Consider the following 17,920-nt stretch of genomic DNA (forward strand, 5'->3'; position numbering starts at 1 on the left):
CTATTCTAATTTCACGGTATGTCTGTAGTGGGAAATGCCACTATATAGTTTGGTGGAGTTTTATTTATTGTTGTCATTATTTTATTGATTGAAATCCATGTCAAGAATTCCCAATTTACAGTTTTTCCTAGTTTGTGTCCTCATGCAGAGAAATTGTTTTTCAAGTTACCGTTGAATCCAGAGGCACCTTCAGCCACATACAAGCTCTGGCTGGACCCGTCTCTCCCTAGGAAGAATCAGACCCTGACATGGAGCCTACACCCTCCTCCCGGCTCTGCCACTGCCCTCACGATAAGTTCCCTTTGCAGAGACTTTGGTGTCCTTTCCTATCAGCAGACAATCCTAATCCATTCGTCTCTAATAATGTTGCAACTGAAAAGCAAGAGGGCAAGATGCCTGATCCTGTTTCTAGGAGAAGACTCCTCAGCTCTCTGACAATTCTACATGCCATGGGGTGCAGTGAGAAGCTGCTTTCGTCTCACCATCGAATGTACCGTTTTGCCCTTTCCATAGGATAATAGAGTCCTACCCATTAAACATTTATATGAGGAAGGGGAGTTTTCCAAATGAGTGCTCTAAGGTGACTTGCTTTCATTCAGTCACAGGAAGAAGCAGTTATCCCTCTTAAAGGAAAAAAAAATTCTCATCAGTTACCTTGAAACAATGTTTTGCTATTTAAACTAGTTATTTTTAAAATCTTTAGTTTTTTATCATCTCACCTATATCACCATACATTAGGTATGCAAAGCATAGCCTTGAAAACATTTAAGTATTAACACGGTGACGGATATCGCCACACTTTAAACATTGTTACTTTATTCAAAAAGGCATAATTTGAATATACGATTATGTATTAGTTTGTATTGGCATATATCAAATTAAACTTCGTGGTATAAAACCACACCCAGTTATTAGCTCATGATTCTGTAGGTCAAGTTCTGGGTGAGCTTTCCTGGTTATAGTTTCACAGCTCCCAAATCAAAGCACATCTGGACTGGTCTGGCTTCTTGTGGTTCTGAGGAACAATCTCCTTTCAAGCTCATTCACCTTGTTGACAGAATTCATTTGTAAGGCTGAGGCCCTGTGGTCTTGTCAGCTGCCAGCTGGGGGTTGCTGTCTGCTTCTCACGGCAGTTTTCAGGTTGTATTCACGTTCCACCACCTCAGATTCTTGCCTCCATATTCAAACAAGCAAGTGTGTAAGTCCTTGTCACACTTGGAATCTCTCTGACTACCTGTTCTGCCACAATGCTAGAACACTCTCTGCTTTTAAAGGGTTCGTTTGACCAGGTGAGACTCACCAGAGTAACTTTCCTTTTGTCAAATGTAACAATCATGGGAATGATACTCACACTTGAGGGGGAATTGTCACTGGAAATCATTTTAGAATCCTGCCTACCACGATGTATAAATGTTTAAAATGCCATTTACTGATACTTCTCCAAATTCTTGGTCTTAGAATTCTAATTGTTTTAATTCAATTTTTTTTCCTTTAAGTAAATTCTTACCATTAACTCCTTTCACTGACACACTATCTGGAGTCAAGTAGAAATCTCAAAATACCTTCCATTTACTTGACGACTTTTTTTTTTTTTTTTTTTCTTTTTTTGAGACTGAGTGTCACTCTGTCTCCCAGGCTGGAGTGCAGTGGCACAGTCTTGGCTCACTGCAAACTTCACCTCCTGAGTTTAAGTGATTTTCCTGCCTTGGTCTCCTGAGAGCTGGGATTACAGGCACCTGCCACCGTGCCCAGCTAGTTTTTTAATTTTTTAGTAGAGACGGGTTTTACCATGTTGGTCAGGCCGGTCTTGAACTCCTGACCTCAGATGATCCACCTGCCTTGGCTTCCCAAAGTGCTGGGATTACAGGCATGGGCCATCACACCCGGCCCCCCTCTGCTTGACTTCTATATCTTCTCCATTGTTGTAAAGCTAGTATAGACTTAGAAGAAACCGTGGTGACATGGTACTAATATTATTTGTTTTGTTTTGTTTTTGAGGTGGGGCCTAGCTCTGTTACCCAGGCTGGTGTGCACTGGTGCGATCACGGCTCACTATAGCCTGAGTCTCCCTTGCTCAGGTGATCTTCCCACCTCAGCCCACTGAATATCTGGAACTACAGGTGCCTGCCATCATCCCTGGCTAGTTTTTGTGTTTCTCAGCATGCTACCCAGGTTGATCTCAAACTTCTGAGCTCGAAACATCCACCCACCTCGGCCTCCCAAAGTGCTGGGATTATAAGTGTGAGTCACTGCTCCTGGCTCATAGCACTAATCTTAAACTGAAGTTCTGTATTTTTAAATTTCCTCTACTTCTTGTGTATATGGTGAGAAAATCATCAAATTGCTTCCATTTTGTTTCCCCCCATGGGATAACTATTTGACTTAACAATATTTACATGATAGTCTACTTTTTCCTCATGGACCTGCAACTCCTGCTCTGTCATACACTAAATTTCTATGTATTTATGAATCTGTTTGCAGGATCTTCATTCTTTTTCATTCATCTCTTTATTTACATGGCATCGATACTACCCATTCTGAATTATTGGAGGTTTATAAGAAATATTGATATCTGAAAAGGTAACCTCCTCCCATTGGACTTCTTTTTATTCTTCTAGAGTGTTTAAGCTATGTTTGACCATTTGCACTTTCATATGTTTTAGAATCAACTTACAAGTTCCACAAAAATCTTTTGCAATTGTATTGATTCTTTATACTAATCAGAGAGAATTGAAACCTTTCTAGTATTGAGTTTTCTTAGTTATGAACACGATGTATTAGAAACCAAAATGTATCTGAGGCCTATCTCAATCAATCTAGAAAGTTTAATTTACCAAGGTCAAGGATGTGCCTCAGGAGATCCTGACGACTTGTGCCCAAGGTGGTTGGGGTACAGCTTGCTTTTATTCATTTTAGGGAGACATGAGACATCAATATGTGTAAGATGTACATTGGTTCGGTCCGTAAGCGGGACAACTTGAGGTGGGAGCTTCCAGGTGATAAACAGGTAAGAGACAAAAGACTGCATTCTTTTGAGTCCCCTATCAGCCTTTTATTGAATACACAATTTACCTCTGTCCGTTCTTCATCCCTAAGGATTTACCTTGTGGGCAAATTGTGAGAGAGGTTTGTAGCTTCTTATCTTTGTAGCTATCTTATTTAGGAATAAAATAGGAGGCAGTTTTGTCTGACATAGTTCCCAGCTTGGCTTTTCCCTTGGTTTAGTGGCTTGGGGGGAGGGGCAAGGAGGGTCCCATGATTTCTTTTCCTTCCACAGTATTTGCACATGGAATGTGATTTTCTTTCATGTCATTCAATTCTTTAAATATAATTTTATTCATAATGGTGTCACATATTACTTAAAATTATACTATCTTATTTTTGTTATATAAATAGTATGCTTTTAAAAGTATTTTTCCTAATTATTCATAGCTGTGTAAAAAAGGTCAACTGTTATATACTGATTTGTAATCTGTAAATTTTCTAATTATCTTAGTAATTTTTACGTTCCAGTGGTAGATTCCTTTGAATTTTTATATATACAATAATAAAATCATTCGAGTTACAATTTTCTTTCCTTCTCTCTTTCCTATTATATTTTATCTGTCTATCTATTATCTATCTACCTATCTATCTATCATCTCTCTATCATTGTATTGTTTAGGAACTCCAATGCCATGTCTAATGGATGTGATAACAACAGGTATGTTACTAGGCTTGGGCTGCCATAACAAAATACCACAAACTGCGTGGCCTAAACAACAGAGATTAATTTTCTCCCAATTCTAGAAACCAGAAGTTTGAGATCAAGGTGTACAGGGTTGGTGCCTGTGAAACTGTGAAATATATATTTGGTCTCCATCCCCCATTTCTCAACATGCAGTTCCCAAAATCCTTGGACTCTCCAGAGTGATAAGAATGCCATGCTAATCAGATGACAGGTGGCTGGGGATGCCTGGCTAGTGGAGACAGAGGAGGTCTCAGAAAGAAGAAGGCAGGATTAGAGACCTGGAACTTTTAGCTTCACCCTCCAACCTCTGGGGGGAAGACATAGGCGGAGGGTTAAGCTAATCACCAGTGACCAGTGATGTAATCAATCATGCCTATATAATGAAGTCTTCATAGAAACTCAAAAGGACAGTCTTTTGGGAGCTTCCTGACTACTGAACACATGGGGGTTCTTGAAGGGTTGTGCAGCCAGTCAAGGCACAGACACTCCTTATCCCTTCTTTCAAGCCTTGCCCTGCACAAATCTTCCATCTGGCTATTTATATCCTTTGTAATATCCTTTATAATTGGATAAACTCTGTGAAGTGCTTTAGCAAATGAATCAAACCTGTGGAATAAGTTGGGGGGACCCTATGTAGATAGTCGGTCAAAATATTCAGAGGCTTGAACTCATGACAGGCTTGGGGGCTGTCTTGTGGTCTGAGCCCTTTACCTGTGGGATTCGGTGCCTTCTCCAGGTAGATAGTATATAGATAAGCAGCTGGTGTACACTGCAGAAATGGTTGCTGGTGGGGGAAATACACATTTGGATGACAAGAGATAAAGTGTATTGAGTAGCTGTGTGAGAGTAAAGAGTAGAGAATAGGAAAAAAGTACGATTTTATTTTCATATATACCTAATCGTATCTTGCAGGGCTTTTCCCCTTGACTTGTAGAGGGCTGTCTTCTGCTGCCTTTGACACTGATCATGTAAGATTAGGGTCCATCCTAATAACCTCATGCATTAGTTTGGTTTCACACTGCTGTAAAGAACTGCCCAAGACCGGGTTGTTTATCTATTTATTTTATTATACTGTAAGTTCTGGGGTACGTGTGCAGATTGTGCAGAATTGTTACATAGGTATACATGTGCCATGGTGGTTTGCTGCATCCATCCCCCTGTCATCTACATCAGGTATTTCTCCTAATGTTATCCCTCCCCAATTCTCCCACCCCCTGCTATCTCTCCCTACATCCCCTACCCCCAAACAGACCCCGGTGTGTGATGTTCCCATGCCTGTGTCTTGTGTTCTCATTGTTCAACACCTGCTTATGAGGGAGAACGTGTGGTTATTGTTTTCTGTTCTTGTGTCAGTTTGCTGAGAATGATGGTTTTCAGCTTTATCCACGTCCCTGCAAAGGACATGAACTCATCCTCTTTTATGGCTGCATAGTATTCCATGATGTATATGTGCCATATTTTCTTTATTCAGTCTATCATTGATGGACATTTGGGTTGGTCCCATGTTTTTGCTATTGTAAACAGTGCCACAGTGAACATACATTTGTGTGTGTCTTTATAATAGAATGATTTATAATCCTTTGGGTATATACCCAGTAATGGGATTGCTGAGTCAAATGGCATTTCTATTTCTAGATCCTTGAGGAATAGCCACACTAAGACTGGGTAATTTATAAAGGAAAGAGGTTTAATTGATTTGCAGTTCTGCATGGCTGGGGAGGCCTCAAGAAACTCACAATCATGTTGGAAGGTGAAGGGGAAGCACGGCTCCTTCTTCACAAGGTGGCAGGAAGGAGAGTGAATACAGGAGGAACTCACATACATTTATAAAGCCGTCAGCTCTCATGAGAACTCACTCGCTGTCACGAGAACCGCATGGAAAAAATCGCCCCCCATGATACAATCATCTCCACCTGGTCTCTCCCTTGACATGTGGGGATTATGGGGATTATAATTCAATATGAGATTTGGGTGGGGACACAATGCCTAACCATATAACCTCATTTTAACTTAATTACCACTTTAAAGACCCTATCTGTATATATCTTCCAAGGTGTGAAGATTAGAACTTCAACATGGATTTTATGAGAACACAACTCAACCCATAACAGCAAATATTCTTGTCTTCTTCCTGATTTTAAAACAACTGTTTTAACATTTCCCAATTGTATAGAAGATGTTGATTTTAGTTAGATAGTGTTGGGGTGCAGAAAATGATTCTCTAAAATATGATGCTGGCATGCTGAGAGTTTTGAAAATTGAAAGTCCTCAGAAATAAGCCTCAGAACCAGCTGGCTGCAGTGGCTCGTGCCTGTAATCCCAATGCTTCGGGAGGCCAGGACAAGATTACTTGAGGTCAGGAGCTCGAGACCAGCCTGGCCAACATGATGAAGCCTGATCTCTACTAAAAATACAAAAATTCTCATGCCCAGGAATAACCAAGTATACCTTGGAGGTCAGAAGCAAGACGGAGTCAACTATGTCAGATTTCTCTTATTGCCATACTTTTGCAAAGGTGTTTTGTTTGTTAGTTTTGAGACGGAGTTTTGCTCTTGCTGCCCAGGCTGAGATGCAATGGTGGGGCCTTGGCCCACTGCAACCTCCGCCTCCCAGGTTTAAGCGATTGTCCTGCTTCAGCCTCCCAAGTAGCTGGGATTACAGATGCACACCACTACACAGGGCTAATGTTTGTATTTTTACTAGAGATGGGTTTTCCACCATGTTGACCAGGCTGGTCTTAAACTTCTGACCTCAGGTCATCTGCCTGTCTTGGCTTCCCAAAGTGCTGGCATTACAGGAGTGAGCCACTGCACCCAGCCGCAAAGGTGGTTTTATGATCATATATGATATTACCACTCTGTCTATATTCTTGCCAACATTTGTGCATTTAAAAAAATATTCTGGTCAATATGTAGTGGCATCTCATTGAAATTTTATTTCTTTTGCTTACTAATGAGGTTGCATAATATACTTATTGGCTACCTAAAGAACCTCTTTGGGTCAGTGGCTGTTCAGGTCTCTTGCCAAACTAAAAAAGAGTAAGCATTTTGATAGTTCTTAATATATTCTAGATAGGTTTCCCTTGTTGGTTTCGAGGTGTGGGGGAGAAAACAATTTATTTTCTTTTTTAGGTTCTTAGTTGAGACACTCTCCTGAAAATAAATGTCACATTAATGAAAGAAAAACAGAAGTTAATTAACACATGGTGTGCCCATCAGGTGGGAAAGTCCCCAGTTCAAAAGTATTTCTCTGTTAAGGCAGTGGCTTAGAGACCTTGCTTATATAATATTTTTAAGAGCCGTAAATTCTATATAGTGACAAGACAAAGAGGAGAGCAGTTTTAGTCTTTGAAAAGGCAGGAATATGTGGGAAGGTAGTAAAAACTGTTCCCAGATTCCTCTGGTGCCTTTGATGCCTTTTCTGGGCTGATAAACAAGTGCTGTTTCCAGTAAGAAAGGATTTATGTCCTGAAATCAGGAAAATAGAGGCTGAGGCAGAGTGTTCCCTTGTGCTTTTAATGGTCTTTAAATTAACAATCCTCAGTATTTTGGGGAAATATTTTGGTTTCCTTCCATGTGTTACAAATTTCTTTCTTATGCAGTGACTTGCATTTTTGTTTGCTTAATGGTGCCATTGATGAACTGAAAATGCTAATTTTACTGTAGCCTGGTTTGTTGATTTTTTTTTTTTTTTTTTTTTTTTTTTTTTTTTTTTTTTTTTTTTTTTTTTTTTTTTTGGTTAATGATTTTAAGCCAGTGTTTAGTTATCTCCTAAAAGCCTGTTTATTTTACTTTCCTCCATGCATAGTCACCCTGGAAAACAGTGACAGATTCTTTTAATGAAGGCTAGGAAACAGATTGACAGTATTAGTTTTCAGCTGTCAAAGAGGGTCTTCCTCAAGGCAAACTGTTTGGATCGCTCTGGCGGGGTCTGTCACTGATTAATGTCCTGGATTTTGCTTGTGGATTTTGACATAATTCAAATCAGGCTTTGATTGACCAGGTAGCTTTCCTTCTATGCAAGTCAAGCAACCATTCAATAAGCAGCCATCTATTTCTGTTTTAGAGACACTACAATCTATTAGCTAATGTCAAAGATTCCTCTGGGCCAATCAATTCTGACTACTGCTTTGGCTCTGCTGTTCATTATAGTAAAAATACCCACTTTGTCTCTGATAATTAGGTGTCTGCACTTGGCTGCTGCCACTATGGGATCCTGTCGTCAGTAAATTTAGAGAGCCTACCTTGGGGGAAGCAGTTAGCCCTGTCATTTCTGGCCTACTGAGAATGGCCAACATAGCTATTTAAAAATGCTGGTGCTCTCCTCTCAAATATATTTCTCAGTCTTGGTGATAGTTGTGTCTTCTTAACCCTCTCAGGAGAATGAGTGAACTAATTATACATTATCAATCTACTCCAGCATTCCCATCTTCTTAAGTCTTTAAAACCTTCCCCATTCATTTTCAGAATTGTTGGTCTCAGAATCCCTTGAGAGTCTTAAAAATTATTGAAGAACTCAAGGATTGTGGGTTATTGATATTTACCAAAAGAGAAAATAGTCAAAATTTAAAAATGTTTATCACTAATGCATCTTGAACAACAATAAACTCAGTACATATTGATATACATAACCTGTTTTTAATAAAAATAACTGAATTTTCAAAAACAATAGTGAGAAAAGTGATGTTGTGTCATATTTTTAAAACTCTCTTTAATGTGTGGCATAATAGCAGGTAACTAGATTCTCCTATATCCTTGTGCAATCTTTTGAGGAAAGTTATTTTTGGCTGGAGCATACGAAGAAATTGATCCACATAGATATTTAGTTGGAAAGAGTGAGAGGATGTCGAAATAACCTTCTCACATAATTGTGAATTCTCTTCTTTGGTACTGCACAAGACAGTTCCATGATAGTTTCTTTCTTTTCTTTTTTTTTTTTTCTNTTTTTGAGACAGGGTCTCATTCTGTTGCCCAGGCTGGAGTGCAGTGGCACGATCTTGGCTCTCTGCAACCTCTGCCTTCTGGGCTCAAGCAATCCTGCCACCTCAGCTTTCCCAGTAGTTGGCATTACAGGTGTACACCACCACACCCAGATAATTTTTGTATTTTTTGTAGAATTGGGTTTTCTCCATGGTGCCCAGGCTGGTCTTGAACTCCTGGGCTCAGGCAATCCTCCCACCTTGGCCTCCCAAAATGCTAAGATTATATATGTGATCCACCATGCCTGGCCCAATGGTGGTTTCTTAAAGGTTAATTTTATTGTGACAATAAAATCATGTAAATATACTTTTATATTCTGTAATATGAATATTTTTCTGTCTTACATTTTGAATGTAGTTCTTATGCATGGTTTTGTAGTATCATGCAGATTCTCTGGATTGTACAAATTCTTCAAATATTGACACATTTCAGTATGTAACATCAAAAATTAACATTTATATACATCACCAGTAGTTCAAGTTCTTTAAGCATATTTTCTATTTCATTACACAAAAAAGTACATGTACTAAATAGTAATATTTTATGGCTTTTTGCTTATTTATCAAAGACATTTCAAAGTGAAACTGGCATTTTTATTACAAGTTTGTAATGATAAAGAATACAATGATGATTAATACACTTTAGTGCCATTGCTGTGATTCATGGTAAGATGTCAGCGGTTGTACTCACAGTTTATTTTTCATCATCAGTGCAAATGTCAAGACAGTGAAAAAATAAATAATGTATTAGTACTATTATGAAATTAATTTTTGATTCTGCAAATCTCATGCCAGGTTCTCAGAGACTCCCAGGCATCTGTGGACAACACTTTGAGAATTGCTGCTCTACAATGCATCAAGAGAGTCCTAGCATTTTAACTTTATTTCATGTACACTGTCAAAGATAAACAGCTCCATACTGGTGAAAGTAATAAGAACATATTTTAATAGGTAATATACTATTGCAATAGGGAAAAGAATCCAGTGTGAATGGAACATAACTTCAATTTGTACAGAGGTGACTGTGTGTTTTAAAGAGAGAATGGGCAAATGGGAGAGTGAGCAGAGGCTCAGTAGATTCAGAGAAGGGAAAATTACAAAAAGCAGAAATGGGCAGTTGGTCCACGTGAAACTTACCTGGGTTTGACAACTGGCCTGATTGAAGTTTTAAGCTCCTATCTTCCACAAAGACTGAGAGACAGGATCCCAATCTTCAGGTGTTGGTTGGAAAAAGCACAACATTATTTTGGCATCCTTGCATTTTCACATGTGGGTACTTCGGGCACGACTAGAGTCATTCTAGGGTGGTGGCCTTGAGGGATTGGAAAATATGTTAGTGATTTACTCAAGTCTTTGTAGGCCAAGGTTGAGATCTAGTCGGGAAGAGGGCTCGGAGGACTTGGCTAGAGTTTGCTCAAGGGGCTGCCACTGGCTCCAAGTTTCTGTCAACTGACCCAGCAAAAAGTTAGAGCCACTTCCAGACACCTGCTGACCTAGTTGTTCTGGAATCTCTCCTTAGTGAGCCCATATTAGTAATCTGAGCTTGGTCCAACGTCACATTTTTTTCCCCCTAGACCAACACTGTTACCAAACTGAACTTGGGACTGCCTGCCTGGCATAGCAAAGCCAAACACTGACATCAGGATTGCAGTGAGAAACAGTGAGGCAAAAATTTTCCCTCATTCTGTAGGGAAGACATTTCTCTCATGTCTTTTACTCTGCTGATTCTTTTGCTGTGAAGAAGCTCTTTAGTTTAATTAGGTCCCATTTGTCAATTTTTGCTTCTGTTGCAATTGCTTTCGGTGGCTTTGTCATGAAATCTTTTTCCCCTGCTCTGTCTAGAATAGTATTGCCTAGGTTGTCTTCCAGGGTTTTATAGCTTGAGGTTTTACACTTAAGTCTTTAATCTATCTTGAGCTGATTTTTGTATATGGTGTAAAGAAGGGGTCCAATTTCCATGCTTTGCGTATGACTGGCCAGTTATACCAGCATGTTCTCACATATAAGTGGGAGCTAAATGATGAGAACACATGGATACGGAGAAGGGAACAGAAGACACTAGGGCCTACCAGAGGGTGGAGGGTGAGAGGAGGGTGAGGATCAGGAATAATAATTAATGGGTACTAGGTTTAATACCTAGATGATAAAATAATCTGTACAGCTAACCCCCATGACACAAGTTGACCTATATAACAAACCTGCACATATACCTCTGAACTTAAAAGTTAAAAAAAAAAAAGGTGAAGCATTACTTACAGGGTACTAAGTAGGGAAAATTGGGCAGTTAATGCTTAGGACCCAAACTCCCTAATGGCTTACAGGGAGGAGTTTTTAAAAGGCAGGCAGGCAGAGGTTACAGAAGTCAAAAATCAATAGATGGAGGCTGTACATTGCTTTTACTTAAAAAAAGGGGCATCTAAAAGTGGAAGCCCACAGGTTATAGATTTTCTGATTTGCATCTGGTTAAGCAGGTGAAGTTTTGTTTAAAATTTTGGAATTAGCAGAAAGGAATGTTGAGATCTTTCCTGTGGGGGTGACATTTTTCAGGCCCCTCAGGAAGAAATTTAGAACAAAGAACAGTGGTTGGAGTTCAGTCCTCAGCTCCCCCTTATGTGAAGTCTATGTGCCAATGGATTTTTCCATTTTTCATTTGGTGGGAGACTGTATTTCTGAAAACAACTCAGAATTATATGTTAAGATGTTATTTTTAGTTTCTTTCTTTTTTTTTTTTTCTTTAGAGACAGGGTCATGCTCTGTCATGCAGGCTGGAGTGCAGTGGTCCAATGACAGCATGCTGTAACTTTAAATTCCTGGGCTCAAGCAATCCTCCTGATTCAGCTTCCTAAATAGCTAGGTCTACATGCGCACACCACCATGCTGGGCTCTTTTATTTTGGAGAGATTGGATCTCATTCGTTGCTCAGGCTGGTTTAAATCTCCTGGCTTTAAGCAATCCTCCTGCCTTGACTTTATTTTTAGCTTCTCCGGGAAATCAAACATATCATGACTCTACCATTCTTGGCTATTGTATTAAGCTATTATTAACTTTTTGCTTCTCAGGTTGCTTATTTACTTCTCAAAGCTAGCTAGGTGCCTGGACTTTGCCATGAAGGCACCCAAGATTTTCCTTTATTTCCATGCTTGAATGAGTGAATGCCCAGCAGGCTCCCATTAAGGGGTTCCTGTTCCATCTCAGCATCCCTATGGCCCACTCTCCTCAATGCTATGCAGATTTCTGTTGATATTAAAATGTCAAAATCCTGAATTCCTCTGACGTGTTTTATACCTCCTTACTGGTCATACTTTTACTTTCCTCTGATTAAAAAAAATACCCAAATTCTGTTTAATCCTTCTTTCACACACATTCAACACAACACTTCTGACACCAGATAAGGGCGACTTTTTCCTCACTCACCAAGCAGTTCTCTGCCAGGCACTGCCTGCGTGTTCTAGATAGTTCACTTCAATTCTGATACTATCAACCTGGAGTTAGCATTGGATCCACATACTAAGTGCTCAGTCCCATAAGCCTGTCCCTTACTTCGGATGCTAGCTTCAAGCTCCAGACTGTGACTTGTGTTTCTCATCAACCAGTTATAAATTGGAGGTTCCCACTACCCTCTTGCTGAGTTACACTAATTTCTAGAGCAGCTCACAGAACTCTGGAAATCACTTTACTTAGGTTTACTGTAAATTTTATTAAAATAAAAAGGATATAGATGAACAATCAGCTGATAGAGATGTGCAGGGCAAAGTACTGGGTGGAGATGGAGCCTCCCTGTCCTCCTAGGATGCACTACGCTCCAGGAACTCCACATGTTCAGCAATCCGGAAACTGCCATAACCCTGTCCTTTTAGTTTTTTATGGAAGCTTCATTGATCACATGATTGATCATAGGCATGATTGATTACATCACTGGCAATTGGTGCTCAATATAATGTTAGTCCCTCCCGGCAGGGCTGCCAGTGGGATACGAAGTTTCCGCTCTCTGATCACATTGTTGATCCCACCGATAATCAGCCTCCATCCAGAGACTATCCAGGAGCCCTCATCTTGCCGTCTCCTTGTTAGCATGCAAAAAGACACTCAGCACTTTGCAGATAATAAGGGTTTTAGGAGCTGTGTGCCAGGACCCCAGGGCAGAAACCTAATATATATTTCTTATTGTATCACAGTGTCACATTTACCCTCTGGCATCTTCTAAGATGTCTCTGCTGGTAGGTCTAGAAACAATGAAAAATGGAGGAGGTAGGTTAAGAGACGGGTTACAATCCTTTGTAGGACAACTGCCTTACAGATGAGGCTATAACAGCTTCTTTAGGCAAGGGAAAACCAATTTTCTCAGATAGAAATGGAAGTGCTTTTTTTTCCCCCACCATTGGCAAAGGAGGTAGCAGAATTTAGGGTTTCAGGTATTGCAGCTTAATGAGAATCTTCCACAAACTTGCCCTGATAGTTGGGGTCCAGTCCTTCCTAATCCTTCCTAATTAGCGCTCTTTCTTCGGCATAAGAGACCCTGTGAGTTTGGAAAATCTATTTACACCGTAAGTGAATCACCTGCAAGTTTGATTTTTGATACTGGTTTAAAGAAATATTAGCCCTCCAGCTACAGGAAATACAGTTTCTCTGAGGGTCATCATAGAAGTTTCACTTATCCAGGCCTTGAGCTTGAATTTTTAAAAAAATTTCCATAGGTTATTGGGGAACAGGTGGGGTTTGGTTATATGAGTAAGTTATTTAATGGTGATTTATGAGACTTTGGTGTACCCATCACCCTAGTAGTATACACAGCACCCTGCTTGTAGTCCTTTATCTCTTACTCCCTTTTGTGTCCTCATAGCTTACATCCTTATATAAGTGAGAACATACGATGTTTGATTTTTCGTTCCTGAGTTACTTCCACTAGAATAATAGTCTCCAATATCATCCAGGGTGCTGCAACTGCCATTAATTTGATCCTTTTTATGGCTGAGTAGTATTCCCTTGTGTGTGGGAGCTAAATGATGAGAACACATGGATACAGAGAGGGGAATAGAAGACACTAGGGCCTACCGGAGGGTGGCGGGTGAGAGGAGGGAGAGGATCAGGAACAATAATTAATGAGTACTAGGTTTAACCTAAGCGTTAGAATAATCTGTACAACAAACCCCCATGACACAAGTTTACCTATATAACAAACCTGGACATATACCTCTGAACTTAAAAGGTTAAAAAAAAAAAAAGTGAGGCATTTCTTATAGGGCACTGAGCAAGGAGAACTGGGCAGCTAGTTCTTAAGAACCAGAGTTGATGATGGCTTACAGGGAGGAGTATTATGTTGTGTGTGGGTTTGTCATAGATGGCTTTTATTACATTGAGGTATGTCCCTTGTATGCCGATTTTGCCAAAAATTTTAATCATAAAGGGATGCTGGATTTTGTTCAATGCTTTTTCTCCATCTGTTGAGATAGAGCTTGAAATTTAAAGATTTTTTAGATTTAAATTTAAAGAAATTTAAAGATTTTAAACCTGAAGCTTTAAAGATTTTTCTCACACCTTTCTAGTGCCTTTAGAAGTACACAAACAACCCCCACTGTACTGTTTATTTTTTTCTAAAATGTTCAATAATTGTAACTGTTGATTACCCTAAGCTCTGCCATCTATGGACTTATCAGAAGTTTCTGAAGGTGCTGTTTTAAGAAATGAACTCCTGGAATGCCATGGACTATACCAGTTTCCTTTAGCAAATGTCATTAATGCCTTTAAATTTGATTGTATTAGAGAAAACGTAGAACCTGTTCAGAGAACCTACATTTAAGGTTCTGTTTCCCTGAAACCACCTTTGTTACTGTGTTAGTTTGGGCTGTTGTAACAAATTAACATAGATTGATTGGTTTAAAAAACAAACACTTGGTTCTCATAATTCTAGAGGCTGGAAGTGCCAGCACAGTCAGGTCCTTGTTGAAGACCTGATTCCTGTTTTACAGAAGGCCATCTTCCTGCTGTGTCCTCGTGTGGTGGAAAGAGAGCTAGCTAGCTCTCGGGCCTCTTTTTATTAGGGCACTAATCCTCCAGATACTATCATAATGGGATTACGGTTTCAACATATACATTTTCAGGACACACAATCAGTTCACTACAGTTATAAATTTTGTATCAAATTTCGTTCAGAGCTGCAGAAGCTGCATGAGCGATATGGAATAAGGGATTTGTTGTAGGCAGTAGACTTTATGTAATTGTGAGACATAGTGAAGATATTTTTAGAAAGAAGGTCATTGCCTCTTACACTGTTGAGGAGCCCGAAGTCACGTAAGTCAGCAAGGCCAACAATCAGGAAGAAAGCCTGGATATGATGAGAGCGAAAAAGCAAGGGTACACTGGAGCTCATGAGGACAACCTGGACATCATGTCTGCCTCTGACCACCTCCAATCTCAACGTCATAGTGATCTGCAGAAGAAGCTGTTATTTTTTGCACTACAGCTGCACATGCATCTTGTCCAAGACATGGTGAATCTGAAAGAGAAGCTCCTGTGGGGGCTGAAAGAGCTGCAGGCTCAGCAGCAGCCCCGTGTCAACAAAGGAAGCCGGTACAGCCAAATGACAACATTTGCTAAAGGAAACTGGTGTAGTCCATGGCATTCCAGGTGTTCATTTCTTAAAACAGCACCTTCAGAAACTTCTAATAAATCCATAGACGGCAGAGCTTAGGGTAATCAACAGTTACAATTATTGCACATTTTAGAAAAAAATAAAGAGTACAATGGGGGGTGTTTGTGTGCTTCGAAAGCCACTGGAAAAGATGTGGAAAAAATCTTTCAATAAAGCTTTCCCTGAGCCCTGTACTGAACTCCAGATCCCTTACCAAGCTCATGCAAAGTTTATTTGTGGCCAATATTTGCCTAAAACTGTACAATGAATTATAGTATCTAGCTCTAGGTGTTAAATGACTCTTTACAGAGCTACTATCTACTTCATTTACTCCTACATAACTTGATTTATCAGCTTTAAATTCTGTCTTTGGTCTCCAGTTACAAAAAGATGAAGATAGCAGGGTACTTCTCCTTCTTCACATGTTCTCTGTACTTTGACATCCTAACATTTCTTACTATTGCTACAGTGCCACAGTTTATAACATTAAAATTCTCTTCTGTAATGATAACTTGTTTTAGACTACATCCTATATTTAAATGAATTGAATGCTTTGTCAGCAGTTGTTACCATAATACCTTAATTAATTTATTTAGCATTTTCACTTTTTCCTCTAATACATGTTTCAAAAAAAAATCATGTGGATCACTTACTAACTTGTATATATCAAAAATATTTTTCTGTACTCTTGAAATGTATAAGACAGCCAGGTAACTTTTTTCTTTCCTTCCTTCCTTCCTTCCTTCCTTCCTTCCTTCCTTCCTTCCTTCCTTCCTTCCCTCCCTCCCTCCTTCCTTCCCTCCTTCCTTTCCTTCCTTCCCTCCTTCCCTCTTTCCTTCCTTTCTTCCCTCCCTCCGTCCCTCCTCCCTCCCTTCCTTCCTTCCTTCTTTCCTTCTTTTATTTTTGAGACTGTTTCTTTCTGTGTCACAGAGGCTAGAGTACAGTGACACTATCAAAACTCACTGCAGCATAATCACGGCTCACTTCAGCCTTGACCTCTCCGGCTCAAGTGATGCTCCCACCTCAGCCTCAGAGTAGCTGGGACTACAGGAATGTGCCACCATGGGTGACTAATTTTGTATTTTTTCTAGAGACGGGGTTCTGCCATGTTGTCTAGCCTAGTCTTGAAGTCCTGGGCTCAAGTGATCTGCCCACCTTGACCTTCCAAAGTGGTTTACAGGCATGAGTCACTCCGCCTGGCAATTTTTCCTTATGTGATGATTTTGATTTTTCCCTTGAGGATATTGTCTGCATTGCTCTGATTTTTCCCAGAAGTAAACACTGCTTTGAGAAGTGTGAGGCCACCCTGATTTTTGAAAGGGAGATGGTGACTGCTTTTTTTCTGGATTGCCGAAACTACTTTTTTTTTTTTCTTGCTAAGTGGATTGCTTTTCTAGCACATATATTGGAGCTGAAAATTCTGTTGAAATATTTTCTGATTTACGGTCAGAAAATTTTTATCTACAATTTCAAGTGCATTTTTTGATCTCAATAAAGTTTTCTTGAATTAAAATTTTGTTGATTTCATTGCAGTCATGAAGTGTTTTATTTTCTCTTCTATTTTGTTCATAAACTCTGCCTGCTGTTTTGCATTTCTTTGGTTGTCTTCTTAATTCTCCATCACATTTTCTATCTTTTCTGAACTTTATTTTTCAGCTGCACTATTTTTATTATTTTTGAGCTATTAGATGTGTTTTTACTCAGTATTGTTTTGGTTTATTTTTCATCCCTCAATTTTTTTCCTTTGAGCTTTCTCGTAAACATGTATTTTAAAAATATTATGTAATTAAGAAAACACAAACTGTATTTTTTATTTCCTGGATCAGCAATTTTGGTAGCGGGCCAGGCTGTTGTCGGGCTCATAGACGCTTTCCCTGGCTCACTCTGAGGCCCTCCAGCTGTTCAGCTAGGAAAATTAGAAGCTTCAGGGATCCTGATCACTGAAATGTCTCTGCATCACAGCCCATTTGCAGAGATAATGTTTTCTGTACATTTCCAAATTTAGCTGCTGTTCCTGCCACATCAAGATGTCTGGAGGGGTAGAGAAGGCATCTAGAACAGCATCTGCAGTCAGTTCATGTATCTCTTGAAGTTACAAGCCAGGGGTCCTTGAGCGTTTCACATTGGTAGGCCATCTGTTCTCTCACTGTGGTCAAATTTCCCATCTTCTTAGTAACCCATCTTGCATGAGTTTTGATTACCAGTGAATCCTTACCTCATCCAATCTAAGATTTATTTTTCTATTTTATGTTATCCCTGTTTTCTTGGGATGCATTTTAAACGGATGAGAGGATGAGATACATCTTTTATAATTCACCATTTTCTAGATCAGCTTAAAAAAAAGACCTGTTAAAATTCCAATGATGTCTTACACGTCTTCACAATATTAAAAAATATTTCTATAGAAAACATAGAGAAAGATTTATACAGACTTGGCTTCTCTAGTTTTTGAGCTCATTCCTTACTTACGCTGCACATGCCAGATGAAGAAGGTAAAGGCAATTCAGAAAGTCCCATTAGGGGAAAGGCGAAGGCACTAATGCAGGATTCCCCCTCGATTTTACTCTGACTCTCTCTGAATAGA

The sequence above is a fragment of the Cebus imitator genome, unplaced genomic scaffold (genome assembly GCF_001604975.1).
Source record: "Cebus imitator isolate Cc_AM_T3 unplaced genomic scaffold, Cebus_imitator-1.0 Scaffold40, whole genome shotgun sequence".
In the NCBI taxonomy this organism is placed as follows: Eukaryota; Metazoa; Chordata; class Mammalia; order Primates; family Cebidae; genus Cebus; species Cebus imitator.